The following is a 22,294-nucleotide window of genomic DNA, read 5'->3' as shown; positions in this document are numbered from 1 at the left end:
AAGGTGGATGCTCGTATACATAATCACAGTAAGATATGATATGTGCTATAATGCAGGCTACTGCAAGCAGCACTAGGTTAGGTTATTTAGAGAGAATGTGAACTATGCCAAATACCACAGATTAAAGAGTGACTAATGGAAGAAGAGCCAACAACAAAAAACATTGAAAAAAGGAACTCATCAAGAGTCCTACTCTATCTTCATTAGATCACTTTCTCTTCCACTTCATGAAAGAATCGAGACCATCATAGATGTTTTCCATCAGCTTTCCATCCCCACACGAACAAACTCATTAGGTTCACACACCCTTATCTCTTCCTTCCACTTCAGAGGATGAGGCTTCTCTCCCAGTCATGACTACATTCTGACTTCTCCGAGCCCCTCCCACCCCCTCAGAAACACATCTTAAACCAATTATCCTTTCTCTCTTCTCTACTCCAACCTCTTTACCAGCATTTTCCCACAGTTTACAAAAATGCTCAAGATTCTCATCTACAAAAGCTCTCCCTTGGTGTCACATACTCCAGTTTTCACTGATTTTCACCCAAAATACTCAAAAGTTTAGCCTATGCTGCCTATTGTCTTAACTTCTCACTGGAAGTTACCTTCCATCTTCACTGTTTTACTGAAAACACTCTTACTAAGCTCACCGATGACTGCCTATCTGCCCAATGCGATGGGCATTTACAATCACTGTTTTATTAAATCTCTGCTGCATTTGCCACTGTTCAGCCTCCTCCTCTTGGAATTCTCTTCTCTACTCTCCTAGTGCCTATGGTTGAAAATTGCTGTGGTTCTTTTAATACCCCTCTGATGGCGCCTTCTCAGTTTTCCTTCCTGGGCTCTTTTCTTCCATCTGCCATTTAAATGTCGATGTTCCCCAGGGTTTTGGCTGTGCTTCTAGCTGCCTGGCCTCTCCCTGCTCCTGCCTGTTTTCTAAATTCCAGATTTCCAGTTGCATCTGTGAGCTACACAACACCTTTCAACAACTACTTTTATTTTCTGACTAAATTAGCCAGAGTCAGTTTCTGTTGCTAGGAACTGAGAATAGAGGAGATCTGGCTTCACAGCAAAGTCTAGTGAAAAAGAACAAGGAATGCAGTTGTGTATGAGCACAAATGAGTAAAGTGGAACTGCCACACAAACAAACAGGAAAACAAATAAATAAGCACCTCAGTAGACATTGTTGCAGTGTTCAGGTCAAGTGATGTGATATTTCCACCTACTCTACAGCTGAAGTATTGTGCCCAATTTGGGGCACCACACTTAAAAAAAAAGAAATATGCATTTTAAAAAATATTTATTGGATCCTACGTGAAGAATTACACTAGGCAGTGGGAATATAAAGACGAATAAGATCACTGACCTTTAGAAATTTGTTCTAGCAGGAATGACAAATGTAACTGCTATAATGTAAGTGTAAAAAAAGTGCTGCAAGCACAGAGGAGATATAGACAAAGCTGCTTTGAGGAACAAGAATGGTGAATATTTGAGCTGGGTATTGAGTGATGAATAAGGTTTCACCAAGAAAAGAATGAAAATGGGGTCATTCCAGGCAGGGTGAATGGCATTCAGAGATTGAGATGACAGATGGATCTAGAGTGCAGGGTAAAAGAAACATGGGTACTGCAAGATAAGAATGGAGATGGAGGGTGGTGTCTGATCAAGAAATGCCGGTCTATATCTCAGTCCCTAAGCCTTCACAATCTGGATATCAAAAGGCCTAGAAACCATGTGAGGGCATATAGCAGTCCTCATGTTCTTTCCTCAACTTTCAAAATTATTTACACGCACCTTCATCTTAATCTTTTTGCATTTTGACCAAGGTTTTTGTTTTAAATTATGCTGTTAATCCCCTCTCATGTCAATATGGATCTTAGAAGACTAATTAACACCTTCCAATTATATCTTCTGTCTCTTCTAAACAGAGAAATTCTGGTGATTTTTTTCCATTTTATATGGATCACTCAATAGGTTATAGGTTAAGTGGAGAATAGATCTGAGGATATAAGGTGACAGTTAAGAGGGCTCTGTACGAGTTCAGGGAGGAGATTATAAAGACATAAACTAGAAAATTGTCAAAGCGAGAGGGAAGTTGCAAAGGTTCGATAAATAATTAGCAGATAAACTCAGCATGGTAATTAATATCATTACACATTACAAGAAGCATATCCTGTCACTGCCACCAGCACTGAATGGACCTAAGGAAACCACTGATGCTCCTTGTCCCAGATACCACCACCTTCTACACGATGAATTCTTCACTATCTTTCCTTCCCAAACCACCAACTTTAGATTCAAAATCCTAGATTAGCACATCTGATTGGCCAAGACAAGGTCATATACCAAGTTTGAAGCTTCTTGGGAACATTGCCCTAGGAAGCAAAGTATTTGGCATTTTGAACTTCTGCTTGGAGGAAAACTAATTCAACGTTGGAAGGGGGATTAGATCCTGGAGAGAAACTACAAATGTGACTTTTACTTGCACCATGGATTTTTGAACACAGAGGCAAATTTCTCTATCAATTCCTATTAAGTAAATTTGTTAGTTTTTTACCCTCGATTTTGCCCTTTTTATCTTTATGTACCTTGAATATGTCCCAACATTTTAGTTATCCCCTCAAGCTTTAAACTACCTACACATTAAATAAAGTTTCTTATCCTAACACAAGCCTCTGGCGAAATTGTACAGGGTAAGGACAAGAATAAAGTTTTGTTAAATAAAGATAAAGACCCTCAAGTTTGAAGTTAATCTTAATCAATTCCCACTGAGAAAGCTGTTCAATGGGCTGTAAAGATGTCTAGCTATGTATTAGCCAGCCAGCCATTTTCTCTTACTCCTAACCAGATACTCTGACATCGTATCCGACAACTACAATCCAGGTGCACCTTGCTGACAATACTCTCTTGATTTACCAGGATAGTAGAACTATCCAAAAAATGGAGGGGGGGGGGGGGAGGGATAATTTTCTAGTGATATTTTTTCTTTATAGTATACGAAAGATGAGGAGATGTTTCCTGGGGGAAATGGAAAATAGGCATAATCCCACAGTAGCTACTAAATAGCACTGAACTCTGAAAGAAATTGGACAGTCCACCAACACATAAGCAAGAAGAGATTATGTGATCTGATGATCTATCACTCTTCCTATTGGCATAAAATGCCACGAAAGAGGATGTGTCAAATATGCAAGTGTGACTAGAAGCCCTGGTGCAAAATGGTCACCAGAAATAATATGCCCCAAAATATTGCTTTGAAAACCAACAGGTGTCAACTAATTCATATCTTCAGAGGGGAACCCAGGACTGCTGGCAAAAGGCCCTGTACCTTTAGACTCACAATTTGTCCCAACCAGGGTCCCCTGCAGCTTCAGAACTGGCACACCAGGCGACGGCTCTGTAGCAAAAGGCTTTTTCGAATTGCATTTTTTTTCAGCAGTTAAATCTGAGCTGTAACATTTGGCAGGTTTCCTTGCTAACATTTGGCAATAATTGTTTATCAAATGCTAACAAGGAATGCTGCCAAATGTAACAGCTCTGACTGAACCATCTAAAATATAATATTGAGGCAAAAGTCTACAGACATGTGCTCAATCCTTTCTGACTAATCCTAGAAATAGGATCCTGTGCCGTTGGTCATCAGACCATGCTGCTCCACAACAGGTATGCACAAGGGACCAGATTCTCTCTCCTCTGCACAGTGTATTATTTCCCTTGATTTCTAAGGGAGCTCATGAGAGAAAGATGCCTGATAAACACAGAGATGGAAATTTACAACAGGCTAGAGACCACATACATTGGAACTTCATCAATTTGGATGCCAATTTTTGGAAGATCAGACTGCAAAACCAAGGCTGAATTATCTTTGCTGGGAAAACCATTTTTCAATCACACTGGTCCCCGTGACTGCTCCTTGGTATCCCCTGGAAGGCCTCGTGCTTGTGCACACTTGGTCCTTTTCTTCTAGCTCTCTGTGCAGTGAGGTCTAACCTCGCCTGTCTTTGTTAATTCAAATCTTTAAAGGTCTAGTTCAAATTCCACCTCTTCCAGGAAGCCTTCCTTACTCCACCTTCACATTGTTCGTTTCCTGTATTCTTAGGTTGCTTTTGTTTTGACCTTTCATTGCCTGAAGACTTATTGGGCACTGGACATTATTCCTCATCACTACCAAGTCTCTAGGTGGTTTGAGTATTTTAAATCTTACTTTCTTCAGTCAGCTTACCAGCCCCTTGAGGGCAGGATCAGGCTGCTTTGCTGTTACAACATTCCTAACATGGAACAGTATAAAATTCTGTACATTACGACTCTGTGGCTAATCTTAGAGTACAAGTTATAGAACAAATGCTTTTCAAGTGGTTTGGAAGTACTCATTTACATCCTGATACCTGATATGCTATCTCTAAAGCTGAATGCTCAGCTATTCATCAAAATAGATCTTTTTAGAAACTTTCCCGGGTAATTTTAGCTTATGCTAGTTAAATTTGGGTAGCTAGGTATATTTGAAAAGAATCAAACTGCTCTTCTTCAGAAAAATTCTATGATTCAAACTTTTAAACATTCAGTAGTCTTTTACTGTGGCTTTGCTAGGGCCTTGGGATACGAAAATAGGAAAGACATTGCCCTATTTTTCATTGCCATACTCTGATACTCTCAAAAGAATATGCTTGACAATATCCAAATATTATTTTAATAACAAAAAAAAACACAAAAATTAGTTGAGGAAAAGAAATAACTAATCTAGCTTTTTTCCATGTTTAGTGAAGTTAAATTTCATTTAAGATCTCCCCGAAAGCCTTTTGAGGATATTTCCCAGAATTAAACAAATACACAATCACATCAGACATCCACACAAGTCACACAGAGTACTACAAACCAAAGGACTTAGAAATAAGCTCATGGGGGTAGAAGAGTTAGAACAAGCAAAACCAAAGCTCTCGTCTCTACTACGGATCTGTGCCAAAAAATGTCTCCAAATGCAAGATTTTGGCATTGCAGGAGAAGTATCTCGATATTAAGCACTCTTTGCTTTGCCACTTAATAGCTACAAGTCGTTAGATAATTTCACTAGGTTCTCAGATATCTGGATCCTTCACATTTAAAACGAGGACAATAATGCCTTCTCTGATTTATGTCAAAGGCCTCTGCCAGATACTCTCTCAGATTCTGCATACGAGACGAATGAATCTCTATTTAGGAAACTAAATAAGACAACAAGAGTTACAAGCAGTTAAGAGTCAACTAAAGACGTATGATCATTATTTTTAAATTTTACGTTTTTCACTTAAAATGCCTATTTCTGCTTCATTCTTAAATTGTGCCCAGGGATAAGAGGAGTTTGCCCTCATCTACACAAAAGAAGACACAAGGAGAGTTTTTCTGATAATATTCCAAGACTGTTGGACACGGGTCATCCAGGGCTTCTAGCCATGTGGATGGCTGCCCTATGCGTTCTTCAGCTTTAACACTTAATGAGAAAGACCTAATATATAAATGGTAACCAGGCAGAAAAGTGAACCTTCGCACAAAGGTTTTCAGCCCAATAAAGTACCCAATTTGGGCAAGTCTGTTTAGATCAATGCCAATATAGACTGATTCATAAACTTGTCATGACTTGGGTCTCCTCACAGGCTGTGTAGGTTAAATCTTCAGAGTGCCTCTCTAGACTGTGCTTTCCTCCTAAACCCAACCAAATCCAACTGCTATTCAGGCTATGGGAGGCCATGTTGCCCTTCTGACTGAGGAGAATGGAGTTTATATTAGCCAGAGGACACAGGAATTTGCCTTCTTGCTAAAAAAGAGGCCATCACAACTTACACAGTACCTTTACTCAGAAGAGCACCTCCTCATTATTTTTTCAACAGATGTCTTGCTGAAGCATATTTTACTATTTATGTTAGCCTCCTGTAAAACATCTGAGAAAATTCAGAATAACAATGAAAAATGATTGTGCTCACAAAATCAAGTAAATCTAATAATATTTCTGACAGAATTGATTACAATAATGTCAAACACCCCTCTCCACTCTCTGAAAGTTATTTCAAACATAAAGATAATGAAATATGTTGCCTGTCACTTGTAAATTGTGTGCTGAAAGTCTAAAGAGATAATTTAAAGATTTCCAGGTCGAACAACACACTGGCTTTATTTTATTTGTCAGGGAAATATATTAGTTAAGAACTTTCTGCCGTGGAAGTTGGAAACCCCAAAAGAAAATCAGACATTTAAATTGCAATATGAATGCCTTCATGAGTCACAATTCCTTAACTGTAGAAGCATCTTTATACATGTGGTAGGGGTGAACAGCGAGGGGAACAGATATTTAGGTCACATTTCCATAAAACTTAGATTGTTTTTGTTGTTATGGTTGTATAGCATCATGGTTAAGAACAGGAATGTTTAGCGTTAAAAAAAAGCCTGGGGTCAGTTTTCTAACTCCATCCCTCACTAGCTGTCAGACTTGAGAAAGTCACTTAACGTCTGGGAGCCTCTATTTTTCTCTCTATAAAAAGAGACAGTAGTAATTAACCCATTGGTGTGTGAAGTGAATGAAATGTATGTGACATATGTAAATGACTTTCATGGTATGTAGCACATAGTAATCATTCAATAATGGTAAGTTTTATCATTATTGAATGCCCTGGCGGCTATCATTGTTATCAGGAATAGTCCTCTAAACATTTTCCTTCAACTCTCTTTTCTGCTTATCTTCATTTTATTATTTTAATCTCATAATTACTTAATACTTCTCACAGTCTATAGCCCTTCCACTTGGATTTCTCACTAAACTGTGAGGAGGGGCTTGTTATCTCTTCATTGTCTGTCTTCCCTACTATATGTAAACACTACATGAGTATGTCTTCCTCCTCACTAGCCCCTCCGAACCCAGCACATATCTGTCACATAGCAAGCACTCAATACACCGAAGTTAAATAAATGAATGCACCTACAAGGTTTCCTCTAGATGAGGAATTTGAGGCCCTGAATAATTCAGTGAATCGCTTAAAAGAAAGTCATTTCAACAAGTAAGTGGCAGAGCTAAGATTTGAACACTGGTCTTCATTGTCAGAGCTCCCACTCATTTCCCTGCACCTAGCTGCCTTGTTGAGCCTAGAGCCATATGTGGTAGAGCTCTAGAAACCTAACTCACGGTTTTTCCTAACAGTTTTTCAAAGCACGCTTTCCTTAACAATATTCTTAATGGAATATCAAAGGGGGCAACCTGTAGAGCTCAGTTAGCGGAGTCCTTTTGAGCACCAACCACTGACATTCAAGCAGTTAGGCAATTATTGCTGCTGGAAATGCAAAGGCCCAACCTGCATGTTACCAGTGCTTCCATCTCCAGTGAATTTACCACCAGGGACAATAAAAAGGAAAGTAGTGAAATGGTAAAGTAAGTGTCTGATGGTTAAATGTCACAATAACAGATTTCTACAGCTTAATTTTTCTTAGGGGGTGAAAGGGAATGTTCCTTGGGAAACAGTAGGGAACAGTTGGTAGTAAAGCCAATTTATGCCTGTCTATTTTGCTCTCATCAATAAAAGACACTGCCTTGATCTGACTGAGAAGGTATTTTATTGCTTAGCTCTTTTAGATACATCAAATCAGATCTTCATTTTCCAGCTTTATCTCTGGATAATAATAATAATAATACATATTTTATAGTGCTAAGATATGCTTCCCACTACTAGTATACATGGATTATCTTGTTTGATATTCGCAACATCCCCAAGTAAGCAGAGGGAGGTATTATTTCCTCCATTTTCCCAATAAGATCATTGAAACAACAAAAGGCTGAGCGGCCTCCTGCACAGACCCTGACTGAGCCAGGCCTGGAGCCTCCTTCACGACTTGCAGTCAGCCCATTGCTTCTCTTCTAGCCCATCCAAATCAAGTTTATACAAATAGATTTGGTAGTTATGTTTCAGTTTTGCCTTGGATCTAAACCATGTTTGGTGCTCGTCAAAGAGGAAGGAAACTGGACACAACGCTGATTTTGCACTAGCTCATTTCTTCTGTGTTAAATTTCACTGAGAATCAGTAAACAGGCCACTTCATATCCCCTTCATGTTTATTTGGGAGTTTCCATTTTTCTCGCTTTTAACAAAATTCTATATATTTTTTAAATGAAAAACACAACATTGAGAATACTTTGAGGTTGGTCTCCAAATCTGATTAGCATCCCCAAATGAATACTTAGACTTATTTCACAGCCCAACCTTAACTGTATTTACCTTTTCGAGAGCCAGAGTGTCAACAGGTTGTTTGATGGGTGGGGATGAAAATCACAATGGACCCTTGGGGACAGATTAGTATGACCTGCTATTTATTAGGCAACTGTAGCATTCCAACATTGACCGGACCGTATCAAATAATTCCAAAGAAAACAGCTTTCTGGCCCTTTGCTACTTAAATTTAGAGGGGGACTTCTTAGATAAATATCTGGTTTGTCGGAATACCTACAATTCATAGTCAAAAGGACATCATGACATGCTTGCAAGTTTTAAAACACCGAAATGTAATGCCTGTGAAATATAGTAAATAGCTCACCTTTATGACAAAGCAGAATTCTATTTGGACCTCTTTGCTCCATTCAAAATAGGACAGCACATGTTAAGACAATCCTTCCCTTTGTTAGCAATACCTTGCTAGGCCCTATATGGGGAAACAGATTAAGGTTAAAAGTCCTGGTCTGAAAGAAATTGCAGTGTCACTGAGGGGAAAACATTGAAAGACAGAGTGTACTCAGCAGAATCGCTCAAGGGAGGATCCACCTGATGAAATGTCTAGAACGCTGCTTTATCCCTGGACCTCCTGCCCCACAATAGGTGCTTAGTATTTCAAAGTAGTTTTTGTTAATAAATCTTGCCTTTCTTGCAATCTGGAAGTCCCTTAAGGGAGCCAGTGTAATCCAGAGGGAAGATCCTGGGTTTTAGAGTTTGATAGCTCTAGGTTTAAATCCAAAATTTTCCACTTCACAAGCATATTGGGCAAGTTATTTAACCTCTCTGTGCTCAGGCTCACGTTTAAAAAGCAGTTGCAAAGGTAGATATAGGAGAGTGCCCTGCCTGATAAATGCAAACCATAGGTGCCCACTGAATGAGAATTTCCTTACTTTGTTCTATCACGTTGTATTTTTGTATCCCCAAATACCTTGCACCCTGTGTTTGTAGTTGCTGATCCTGATGTAAAGTGGAAGGACAAGAATGCCATTAGGCATCCACAAGAGTTAAGTGGCAATTTTAACCCAAGAAGGAGGCTCTAATTAGATTAATTTGCAAATATGAATGTAGGCCATTCTGTCGAGATGGTCAATTATTTCAAAGAAGATCTTCCTTTGCAGAAGGACAGAACCCTACCAGAAAACAAATTCCCTTTCATGTTGTTCTTAGCCAAGAGCAGATGTCTGGCAATATGAAAACAGAGTGGTTATTTTCACAAATGAGATCTTTCTTTCTGCAGGCAGCATTGCAAAGCTGACTCTGGCTTCTCTCTGAGGCTTGAAGATTACGATCTGTACAGTGTTGTTAGCAGTATTCCTGCAGTTGCATTAAAAGGCACCATGACCTCTTTCAGTGCATGGAGAATTCTGATTTTCTTCAGTGTGCACTTGTAAAGGCTCAGAATTCATTGCCGTTAAACAACCAGTGGGTTCCCAACTCTACTCCTTTGGGAAGTCCAATTAGCCTCTGATTATTTGCATATCGGTAATTTTCTTTTTCTCTCCTCCCCTCCTTTTTCTTTAACCCTATAGCTTTATTTTACTAGCATGAAACATATTGAGTTTGTCAGGCCATTTTTCTCCTGATGTTTCACATTAGTATTTATTTAGAAAAGGCTCCAGTTTAGCTATGCCCATTTGCTCCTTATGGTAGTGAAGTGTTGTTTTACCTAGCATTGAATATACAGTAATTTCAGGTACTTTATTAGTATGAATTATTCAATATTTCCTTTCTCATTGTTTTCCAGGCCAAATTACCTGGTGCCTGGGCTGGGAAGAGGAGTTCAAAGGCACCAGCCCTGACTCACAACCTAGGATGTAGCTCAAGCAAGTTCATCAGCCTCTTCTTCAGATATTGACCATGCTGCTGGTAAGCACAAAGCAAATGCCTTTTTTTTTTTCCTTCTCTCATTGGGTCCAGCCTTTGGCATGATTTGGTTTATCTAGAGAAGCAAGATAGTTGTGAAAGAAACCAAGGAGTTCATATTATATGGACTTGACAGAAGGATCTAGATAATTCAGACCAAAAATCTAAATAAACTTGAGATAAAATCCAATTTTTCCACTCTACTCATATTGTATTTCAGTTCAGAGCCCCTCAGTTTACAAATTTGGACTAACAAGTGCCCCAGCCATGACGTTTCCTGACCCAATCCCACCTCCCCAATCTCCCACAGCCGTTTTTTCTATTTCTAGGTGTGAGTTGTGAAAATGTTTAGATTTTTAAATATTCTCTGGGTTCCATCTTCAGAACCTTGAAAGGCAAAATAGTCCAAGGAGCTGACCCTGAAGGTAGAGCCAATATGTCTAAAAGGTGCTCCCCTTGTCTAAAAGTATCTTCCCTAGATTGCACAAAGTGTTCACTTCATTTTTCACAGTGCCTGAAAGCCTAACATTCATTCTTTCATTCAGCAAACAATATTGAGCTCTTAACATATGCCAAGACCTATACAGGGTGCTCTCCTTCCTTCACAGATTAAATTAATTTAATCTTTTTTAAAGATGCAAATATTGGCTCTCTGGCAGGGATAAACTAGTTTTCAGCCATTTAAACATTGGTGTGAATTAATTCAATCAGAATACTTTCTGCTATCTCCAGCTTAGATCAATGAGTGGTACTGATATTAACTGTGGTTACAAAAAGCTGAAGTGAATTAGGAACACAGAAAACTCTGAAAGAAAGGCTGGGCTTGGGACTTAGAGAAATATTAGAATACAGGGTGAACAGGTGTCTGAACACAAGGAAATGGGGAAAAATGTACAAAAAAAGGGGGGCAAAAGGATACCAAAGAGAAACTGCTATTTAAACACTTTGTCCAACTTAGTCTAAGAAAGAAAGAGAAAAAAAACTTCCCTTCTTCTCCTTCCAATACCATATGTCCCTCTGTTCTTAGCATTCAGATTACAGACTACTTCTAGAGACGTAATTCGTCCTCTAGGGCTAGCCTAGATAGCTGATCATTGTTTAATTCATTCATCAGACACCTATTGTGAAATACTTACCATGTACTTTCTACGAGAAAATGTCTTCCCAGGCCAAACAGCACATTTGATATATTCTGGAATCTAATCCATTTATTGACTAGGGAACTTTTTAAGAATAATTAATAAGATTCACTCATTCACCTCTTCACTCACTAGGCCTGTGAGCGTATCAAGACAAGATCTCCATCAAGGGCATAAAAAACAATTAATTCATTCATTACTTAGGGGCCTGTCTACATATCGTTAACCCTAAATTCACATATAAGAATCAATAATGCCTATTAGTGAAGGATAATGCACTCAGATTTCCACTTACTACTGTTTTATGAATATTTAGTTGAGTAACAGGACTTTATTTTGGAAGTTTCACCTTAGACACCAAGATACTATAAAGGATGCATTCCAAAGGAGCTGCCAGGTCGTGTGCAAAATTTAAAAAGAAATGGTTGAAAAGTGTCTACAGGTCTCTTGCAAACCATTACTCCCACCAAGGACACAAAAAGGTCAAATTTTTGAAGACTGAGAGAGGGTTTCTGAGGAGGGTCATTGTTTGGAGACGGCCATCAGTGCGCTGTGGGTGGGTGGGCGAGGAGATATATTCTCATCAGTTCGAGCTTGAAGAAGTAGGCTAAAATGTATGCTCTGATATGTGTCACCTGGAGTTTGAGAGCCACAGTGGATGGTTATCTGACACACACCTGAGGAATCTGAAGGAAAGAGGCTCTGCTATCAGTCTGAGGTGGCAAGCTGCGAAAGAGAGCAACATGGTCTACGCTGGTTTGGCTCCATTCTACTGTTTATGAGAGCAAGGATTCATAACTGTGGCTGAGAGCCTGCCTGGAGCCCATGACAACGTGGCTGGAGAGGACTGTCTGGAGGGGCAAAGTAACCCCAAATGGGGTAGTCTCATGAGGGGCTGATGAGGGAACAGCCAGGCAGAGGAGAATGCACCATCTAAATCCCCAATTACCCCAACCTTAGGAAGTGCAGTGAGAGGAAGTCTGAACAACCTAACAAAGAGCCCGTGAGAGGAAGAACCAGATTGAAACCCCCAATGCCCCCTTACAGCAGTGTCAGCCAAATAAGACCTTCGTGGCCTCTTCCCTACCCTCTTTGCCAGGACTTTGACTCTGGCAGCATCAAATATAACAATCAGCAAGGGAGGAGAAGGTAAGAAAGAGAGAAGTTCAAGTGCTGGTCCGCAACCAGCCCCTGGTGAGGGCAAGGAGTTCTCCTAACTGAATGAAGCTGGAAGGTTTGATTATTACATGGGGCCCTAGGCATTTCTAATTATCCAATATAGACTGTGTTTGGAACTTAAAGTGGCTGCAGGACTTTTTATGACCTAAGAGCGAATAGAAAATCGTTGGACGGCAAGAGTTTTTATCCGGGGTCAGAGGAGCAAGTTCTCCCCACTGAATAAATTTTATTAGAATAGTGGGAGACAAAATAAAGTTGCTTTTGATTACATCCCACGAGTCTTGCTCATTGAACATATCAGTTATATCAGTTACACTTACTTTTTTAAGACAGAGGGAATTGCTTATGGGAATACATGATGATTCTTCTCAATAACTTATAAACAGACTCTAATTCATGAATTTGCTAATGGTTCTTTCCTGTTAGACATTAACAGAGAAAAAAAAAAATCTCTGTTTGGTCATTAGCTTTAATTTAGATATAGCCTTAGAGTTACAAGGAACATCTTGAGCACAAGCAAATGGCTCTAGACTTTATTAAAACCACACTCCAATGAAACACTCTTGAAGCCGTGCCCTTTAGAAAGAAATGCTGGAAATATACAAGATGCAGTTCTTTCGAAATTTGTCCAACTCTGGTTGCCCTTTTGTCTGCAGCTCATTTGTACGATCTGCCTCTTCCCCCTTCACCAGTAGCCACAAATCCCCATGCGAGAGGTTCAAAGCTAGCAGCCCTAATAGCCCACTTTTTATTTTCTGATGTTCACGCCACCAGACTGTACCCAAAAAAGACTTATTAAACACATATTTTTTAAACAAGTACAGACCAGGCTCTGGGCAGTGACACTAAGATGCCTTCCCAGGACTACCAGTCTAGGAACGGGGCTGGATATTTACACAAGTAAATCACTAACAGAGACCAAAGAAACACAGGATAGGAGCAGAGGTGATTAACTCCACTTGGAGAGGTCAGGGAAGCCATTCCAGAAGAGGTGACAAATTGATCTGAGTCTTGACAAGTAAGGAAGGGCTCATCAGGCAAAGAGCAGGCAGGATGGCATTTTAGGCACTGCGTGAATGGGGGACAGCGAGAAACAGCATGGATTTTCTGGGAATGGGAGAGAAATAGGAAGGAATGAGTACAGGAGGTAAGTCTGGGAGATGGATCAGAAGACATGATCTGCGTTGTACACCCTCCCGGTCAGATCCTCCGTCCAGTAAATGAAAGGGAACCACCAGAGAACTTTCAAGCTACCAGATGTCAGATTGGAAGGAGGCAGAACGTGAAGGAAGGAAGTTCTGACTACTTTGCACGCACGGACAACATCCAGGTCTTTCTCGTGCTCTTTCTGAACTAACAGATGTGCCCGTGATGTCAGAGTATCCGTGCATTTTAGTGAAACTGCACAGCAGCATGTACCGCAAGTCTAACTCAGAGAACATTCTTCCAGTTTCTGACTAAAATGTAAAAGAAAAAAATTAGGTAATTCTGCATCATATCTTTAGGAGGATAAATTCTTAACAGGTAAACACTGTGGTTATTCATTTTAATTCTCATGACTCTGAAACAAAGTACAGAATCAGAAATATAAAAATGCTAACAACCTTCTCTATGTGATGACAATCTGCTATAAAAATTTGAGGGAGTTATGTTAAGTACTTTTCTTTTTTCTTGTGTCTCCTTTGGTCTCGTGTCTCTCCCCACACCTACAACATTCTGGTATTGTGATTTGTACTTTGCTATTTTGTTTATGTCAATTCTTATCAAGAAAGTTAAGATTAAATTCTATCCTGTGTTTACAAATTTGCTGTTTTTTCCCTCACAGTTTCCTCTAGAGGGTCAAAGAATGTGATTTAAAAGATTAAAGATAATATTTATAATTCTTTCATGAAATTCTTAAGAGATCACCAAAGAAAAACTTACAGATGGTTGAGTTTTATTTTCAAGTTTTCTAAAACTGTGATTGAGTTTATTTAAGGATGTTGAGTTAAACTAAGAAAAAGGTAAACTATGTTTTTATTACATACTTAGTATCATGAAATATTGATTTTTTAGCCCTAATATATAAGGTACTTAAAGGATATTTTATTCTGTGATTCTTGAAAGATTCTTTTCAATACTAATTTTTTATCATTTATAATTATTTTAACCAAGTAATTTATGTGAACAAAAATGGAATAGTTTATTCTATTTTATTTACAGCTCACAGCATTTTTTATTATAGTTCATTCCCTCAGTATAGAACCTTGTTTCTACTCGTAGACAGCACTTTGTCTATGTCAACATCCCTTGTAATCCTAATGATTTGTTGAATCTCTCTCTTTCAAAAGACTACAGGCATCATGAGGTCAGAAGTCATATTCATCTCCGTCATCTCTCTATTTCCAGATTAGTGTCTAATGCAAGAGAAGAGCTCAATAAATATTTGCTGAATGAACAAATAGAAGAAAATTTATTATTGCTTGAAGTAACATGCTGGTTCTTTGAAGACTTTTCAGAATACCCATGAAGTCATTACAACATGGAAAAAATAAATAAATACTGTAGATTCAAAAAAAAGCTGACATTTGAATCTAGATTGTGTTATAATCCATTGTAAAACCATGGGCAAGTTAATCTGAAGATCAGTTTCCTTATCTGCAAAATGAGAATACTAATATGAACTTCACAGGATGGCTTTTGAGGATTAAACCAGATATTCACATAAAGCAATTGGCTTAGATGTCTAAAAATTCTAATCCAATCTATTCTTCTGCAGTCTCAAAATAAAGAAATTATTTTTTGAATAGTTTAAAGGGGCAGAGATGTAAAGGAACGAAGGAAGCAGTTAAACACTTCTGTTGAGTGTAGCTTGACATTAGTCTTAAGCATGAAAATGGGAATTCAAAAGGCATTCCATCACTGCTAGGTCTTTTACCCGCATCAGCACCTCTCTCTCTCTGCATCATCAATATTTTCCTTCTAATCTGTTATTCTCATCATTATACAAACCTAACAGCATTCTTTCCTCACATCCCCTTCTAGCTACCATTCCATCTCTTTCCTCCCTTTTTCAATGCAACTTCTAGAAGGTATTGTCTTTAACGAAATGTCTCCTTTACCAAATCTGACTGTCTATTTCAGAGCTCATCTTAGCAACTTATTAGCAGCATTTGAAACAGTTCATCTCTCTCTACTTTCTCCTCCCTTTTTAAAAGAATGTGATTTAAATCTCAAAATGATTTTTTTAATGTATTTATTTAAAACATTTATTCCCACCCCTATTCCTATCCATCTCATTCCATATCTGTCCACTACACAGTAAACACTTTTACCATTTTCTTGTGTCTATTTCCAATGTTTCTTTATGCATATGTAACAACTGTGGATTATATTATTACTTCCATACATAAAATGTTTCATTGAATATTCAACATTCATACATAATTATTCACACATAATTCCATATTAGTTAGTCACAGTAATTCCATATATATATATATATATATATATGTAAGTTCCTAGAAATGGGAGTACTGGGTTGAAAGACAAATGCATTTGTAACTTTTGTAGATATTACCAAGTTGCCATCCAGTACAATAGATGAGAAATAGTAGTTTTATTTTTCATTGCTCTTATTATAAGTCACACCATCCTTATTGAAAAAATTTCTTCACTAGGCTTCCAGAAGATAATTCTCTCTTGGTTGTCCTCCTCAGTCACTGTTTAATGATTCTCTCCCTCCTTTGCTAATTTCTTTCTATGGCCCAATCTCTAAATGTTGGCATGCTCCATGGCACAGCCTTTGGAATTATTTTCTTCCTTAACTTCGCCAATCCCAAGATGAGCACTGAGGCTTATGAATTGGAAAACCATCTATACATTGACAACTTTCAAGTTTAATAATCCAGCTAGGATAGGACGTTCCTCCTAAATTTCAGGTTAATCTATTCAACAGTCTACTGAATACCTCAGAACAGTATCTAACATATATTTCAAATATAATGTATCCAAAACTAATTTCTGATTTTCCTTCCACACCCAAACTTTCCATATATCATGAAGTCACACTGCCATCCATTCAATTGCTTAGGGAAAAACTATGGAGATCATCTTCAACTCCTTTCTCTCTCAAATATCCTACAAACTATCTGTCATCAAATTCTGTTGGCCCTATTTTTTTAAATAAATCCAGAATGCAACCACACCTCTTCACTTCTTTGTATGACCTTACTTTAAGCTATGACCATTTCTGGCTTGGTTTTTACAGTAGCCTCTTGACTGGTCTTCCTGCTCCCACTACTGTCAATCTAGATTACACTGTCAGCACAGCAGCCAAAACGAATCTTTTAAAACTTCAATCAAGTTGTGTCTCTTCTCTGCTCAAATCTCTGTGATAATTCCCATCCCACTCAGAGCAGAAGCCAAATCCTTTCAATGGCCTTTGGGTAACTTCCCATCCTCATTAATCTCTGACCATATTTTCTGCTCCTTCTTACTTTGCTTCTGCCTCACTGGCCTTTTTTCTGTTCCACAAAGGCAACCTCAGGACCTTCTCACTTGCTGTTTTCTCTGCCTTCATTATTGTCCTTCACCCTCTACTCTATCCACCCAGATGGTCAGATGGTTTCCTCCGTTACTTTCTGCAATTCTCTACCCAAATACTATCTTCTCTGAGACTCTAGACCACTCTATAGAAACAGTTACTCCCAACTCCAGCAGTCTCTAACTCCTTTATACTACTTCATTTGTCTCCTTAGTATACATCATTACTATACATATTCATCTTATTGTATGTTTCTCTTATGTAAGCAATATAATAGGCTAGCAGGAGATTTTTTCTCCAACATAGTATACATAGAATCTGGAACAGTACTTGCCACAGAATATGTGTCCACTAAATATGTGTGGAATGAATGCAATATCTTTGGAATTCAATTCCCACACAACCTTGCCAAATAATGAATAATGACTCCATTCTACAGATGAGGACATTAAAACGTAGTAAAGTTAAATAATTTGCCAAAAACCACTGTTAATAAGTGGGAGTGACTGAGTTAAACCTAGGCCCAGTGAATCCAAAGCCAAAAGAGAGAAAAAATGATAGTTACCAAGAAGTGCATTTCAACAATATCTATGGTGAGACAATTGTTAACGATCTAATTTCTCCTATACTTAAGGAGTGTTTAAGAAAGTAAGTAAATAAATTAAATATTAATTTGATTGACTATTATGGATGCATTAAAATGAGCATCATAAAGACCAAGTGGCAACATGGGAAATTCTTCTGATATACTGTTAAAGTTTGCATCTAGATTATGATTACAAATGATTAAGATACTAAAATAGTTACTTTTGTGGCTAGAAGGACTGTGAGTGAATTTCTCCTTTCTATTTGATTTCGGTGATTATAAATTTGTCTGCATAACTTCTAGACATATATTAAGAAAACAGCAAAATCCCTGTTTTAAGTCTGGTATAAATATATTTATATTAGGGTACCATATTCTTATGAATAATGAATAATAATAATCTTATGATAGCCTTTAATTTTTGAAGAAAAAAATTAATGTTGAAATCATTAATAATATAATAATATGCAAACATAACCACACCATTTTATTTCATACATTGTTATAGAAAATGTGCAGTAGATATTGGCTTGGGGTTACTTGACAATTAACAACCTTAAAATAAATTGTAGGTCATGCACTATAAAATTCCTCAATGAATAACCACAATATTATGTAATAATTTCCTTTCATATCAAAGACAGATTTTTTTGCCTTCACGTTATCATTTAAACTATCTTTAATTTGGCAATCATTTTCTTCATCCTTTAATCGATTCTTCTAAAAAAATGTAATATTTCCAAAAACATAAAACAGAGCTCCAGTTGCTATTTAACTTAATACTCTAAAGTTTTCTAAACTAACAAAAAACACCTAGTTATGTGGAAATTAATGATGATATCTGTTGTAAATCCACAATTTTATGTGTATATCTCTGTTCATATTGTTGTTAAAATATAGCAGAGTGCAGATGGTGATAACAAAACTGATATTATCTGACATAAATATATATTTGTCAGGCAAACGTGCTATCTTACTCTGTACTCTAAGAAATATAGGGATAAGCCACAGAGACTTTTAATCCAATCAGCAAATTTTTTTTAGAGTTATTAATCTCTGGTAGAGAATCAAAAATTCAAATATTTAAACAAGTTTGAAATCAGTACACTTATATGTTCCAAAACAGATCTGATAAAACTGAGTATGTTGCTACTTTCCCAGAACTTAGTTTTTGAAAGAGACATACATGCAACAAACAGAAACCCTAGAGAAAAATTGATTATGGTCAAATACCATCAAACCTGACTATCTTCCTTATTCTGTCTCAAATAACAGGAAAAGAGTAGATAAAATGTAGAAAGGGCTTAATTAATAACTATGGTAAAGACTACCTGAGCACCACTGCTTCATGCAACATCCAGGGTAAATGAGATCCTAGAGAAAATGATGTTTTTCCCATATCTCAAAAGCCATCCTTTCTACCTGGGCTCCCTTCTCACCTGCTGAGGGATCTCGAGAGCACATTCACCCCCTCTTTCTCTTACACCTTCCATCTCTCCTTCTCCATGGGCTTCTCTTGTGTCTCCAAATATGCATGAGTCTTCCTCATTTAGAAAGAAAATATCATTTCACTTGACCTTTCTAACTCTTTTGATCCATTAATATATTCCTTCTCACAAATTTTCACATGAATCACTTGCATTTTATTCTGGATGAAGACAGCTAGTAAGATTAAGCAGCATTGGACTTTTTCATTAACATATTTAACACTGGGCAAGGTAGTGGAATTTTCATATTCATTAAGGAGTGTAGTAGCCTACCACACCGCTTCTCTTCTTTACTTGTTTCTTTGGAAAATGTAACAATTCTCAAGGCTTCTTATCACTGAGCTCCCATCCAAACTGAACATCGTTTGCTCATCTCTTCAACCATGCTTCACTTTCTTTTATAACAACAATGCTCCTGGCTGTCTTCCTGCCTTTTGGAGTCCTCATTTAAGGTTACTTTCATTGCTCTTCCTTCTACCTTTATCTACTTGCAGAAGCCTCCTAAAATTCAGTCTTTCTCCTTTAGCATTTCCCATCGTGGAGAACTCATCCACTCTCATTGCTTCTCATCCTGATTCAGTCTACAAACATTACTGTGTTTAATCTATGCATGTAGTGTTCTAGGCACTGAGTTCACAAGTTTGACTAAGGCAATATTCTTGTCCTCAAGGAGCTTAGAACTGAGTTGGGGAAAAGACAAAAAAGCAGTTATTGAGGTATAACAAGGACAGTGAGCCCAGTAGAGAAGCTAAGAGGATATCTGAGTCACAACTGAGTAGGACGCGGCCAGATGTTTAAAAATATGCATACATATACATACATACATGTAATATATGATATGTGATTATTTTTGTTAGTGCCATCAAGTCGAATCAGACTCTTAGTGACCTTGTGTACAGCAGAGCAGAACCCTGCAGCATCTTTTTGTGCCACCCTCTCACCTTCTGGTGCAACATGAGACAATGCTCCGCTGCTATTCATAGGATTTTCATGGCCAATCTTTTGGAAGTAGGTGGCCAGGTCCTTCTTCTTAGTCTGTCTTAGTCTGGAAGCTCTGCTGAAACCTGTCCATATCATGGGTGAACCTGCTGGTATTTGAAATACCTGTGGCATAGCTTTCAGCATCACGGCAACACGCAGCCACCACAGTGAGACAACCAACAGATGGGTGGTGTGGTTCCCACGACCCAGGCGGTGGCAGTGAGAACGCTGAATCTTAACAACTAGACCACCAATATGATTATATAACATGTAATATATAATATATATGTAAGGTCATTCCAGAAAGCAGAAGCAACATGCAAAAGATTTGAAGGGAAGTGAGAGCATGACAGGATAATTCCTAATTCTCCATGAGCAAAGCAGATTACTTACACAAATTGAAACCTTTCAGTGTTCTTTAAGACTCCATTTAACTGTCTTATTGCAACATTAAACTCAACATGCCTAAACAGACTCAAAAGCTGTGCTGTCTAACAGAAATAGAATGAAAGCCATGCGTAAAACTTAAAAATATTTAGTATCCGCAATTTAAAAAGGAAAAAGAAGCAAGTAAAGTCCACTTTAAAATATATTTTATTTAAACCAATATATCCAAAATATTACCATTTCAACATGTAATAAATATAAATATTATCAAGGGTATATTTTAAATTCTTTGTTTAAACTAACTCTCGAAAATCCAGCATATATTTTTCAATTACAGCACATCTCATTTCCCACTAGCCACATTCCAAGTGCTCAACAGCCACATGTGGTTAGCAGCCACCTTATTGGATAGCCGAGCTCTAACAGAACTAAACAGGAAAGTATTGGCACACGAATCAACAGACAGATGAGTGAAACAACAACAACAAAAAGTACAAAAATAGATCCAATACAAATGTCAATTTATTATATTATGAGGTGGCATCTCAAATCAGTGAGATGAGGATGAAATTTTTAATAAATGGTACTACAACAAATGGATAAGATTCAAAAGACACATTTTAACCCTTGTCAGATAAATTCTAAATGGATCAAAGATAAAAAATATAAAAGTAAAACCATAAAATTATTAGAAGAAAATATAGACAAATTTCTTTATAAGCTTGGAGGAATAAGTTCTCTCTAATTCTTACTCAAAAATGCAGAAACCAAGGGGCTGGCCCCGTGGCCGAGTGGTTAAGTTCGCGCGCTCCGCTGCAGGCGGCCCAGCGTTTCGTTAGTTCGAATCCTGGGCGCGGACATGGCACTGCTCATCAGACCACGCTGAGGCAGCGTCCCACATGCCACAACTAGAAGAACCCACAACGAAGAATACACAACTATGTACCGGGGGGCTTTGGGGAGAAAAAGGAAAAAATAAAATCTTTAAAAAAAAAAATGCAGAAACCAAGAAAAAATGAATAAATTATACTGCATTAAAAAAAAACGCACCAGAAATAAATGCAAAAACAAAGGACAAAGTCGGAACAAAAATGTCAACTGATGTCAGAAACAAAGGGCTGATACCCTTAACAAATAAATAGCTTCAAGACATAGAGAAGAAAAGAACCAGCAGTATGAAAAGAAATTAGGCAAAGGAGATGAGAAGACAGATCTCAGTAAGAGGAACACAAACAGTTCTTAAACACATGACAATGTCTTAATTTTCATTTCTCACCTACATACTGACAAAAATGCTGAGGTGTGATAATATACTCTGTTGTCAAAGCTATGGGAAGATAAGCACCTGCATAAACTGCTGGTGAGAATATAAAGTGGGATATGCCCTCTGGAGGGTAAGTTGCCAAATCCATCAAAATTACTAATGCTTTACTCATTTATCCACTTCTGGAACTGACTCAGATACCCTTTCACATGAACAAAACGGCAAGTATACTAGGATATCACTGCAGCATCGCTTGTAGTAGCAAAAAGTTGGATACATACCAAGAGTCCTTCAATAGAGAGCTGTTAAATGATGATACAGACATACACAGCATGCTATGCAACTACTAAAAAAGCAACCAAACAAACAAAAAGGATGACTGTCTCTGTATACAGACATGGAAAGAACTCCGAAACATACTTTAAGTGAAAAACTCAATGCGCAGAACACACACGTATATGTATATACATATGTATCTCTCAAGAGAACCGTCTTTCTCTCCAAAAACATTATATATAGGTATACGTATACACACACACACATACATATACACAAACATATATGTATACATACATACGTATAATGTTACCTTTTGTATGAGAAAAGGAGAAATAAAAATATTTGTTTTGATTCACATATATTTGCATAAAGAAACACTGGA

This window comes from Equus quagga, chromosome 18 (genome assembly GCF_021613505.1).
Source record: "Equus quagga isolate Etosha38 chromosome 18, UCLA_HA_Equagga_1.0, whole genome shotgun sequence".
Classification (NCBI taxonomy): Eukaryota; Metazoa; Chordata; class Mammalia; order Perissodactyla; family Equidae; genus Equus; species Equus quagga.
Note: the sequence above shows the minus strand (reverse complement) of the source record.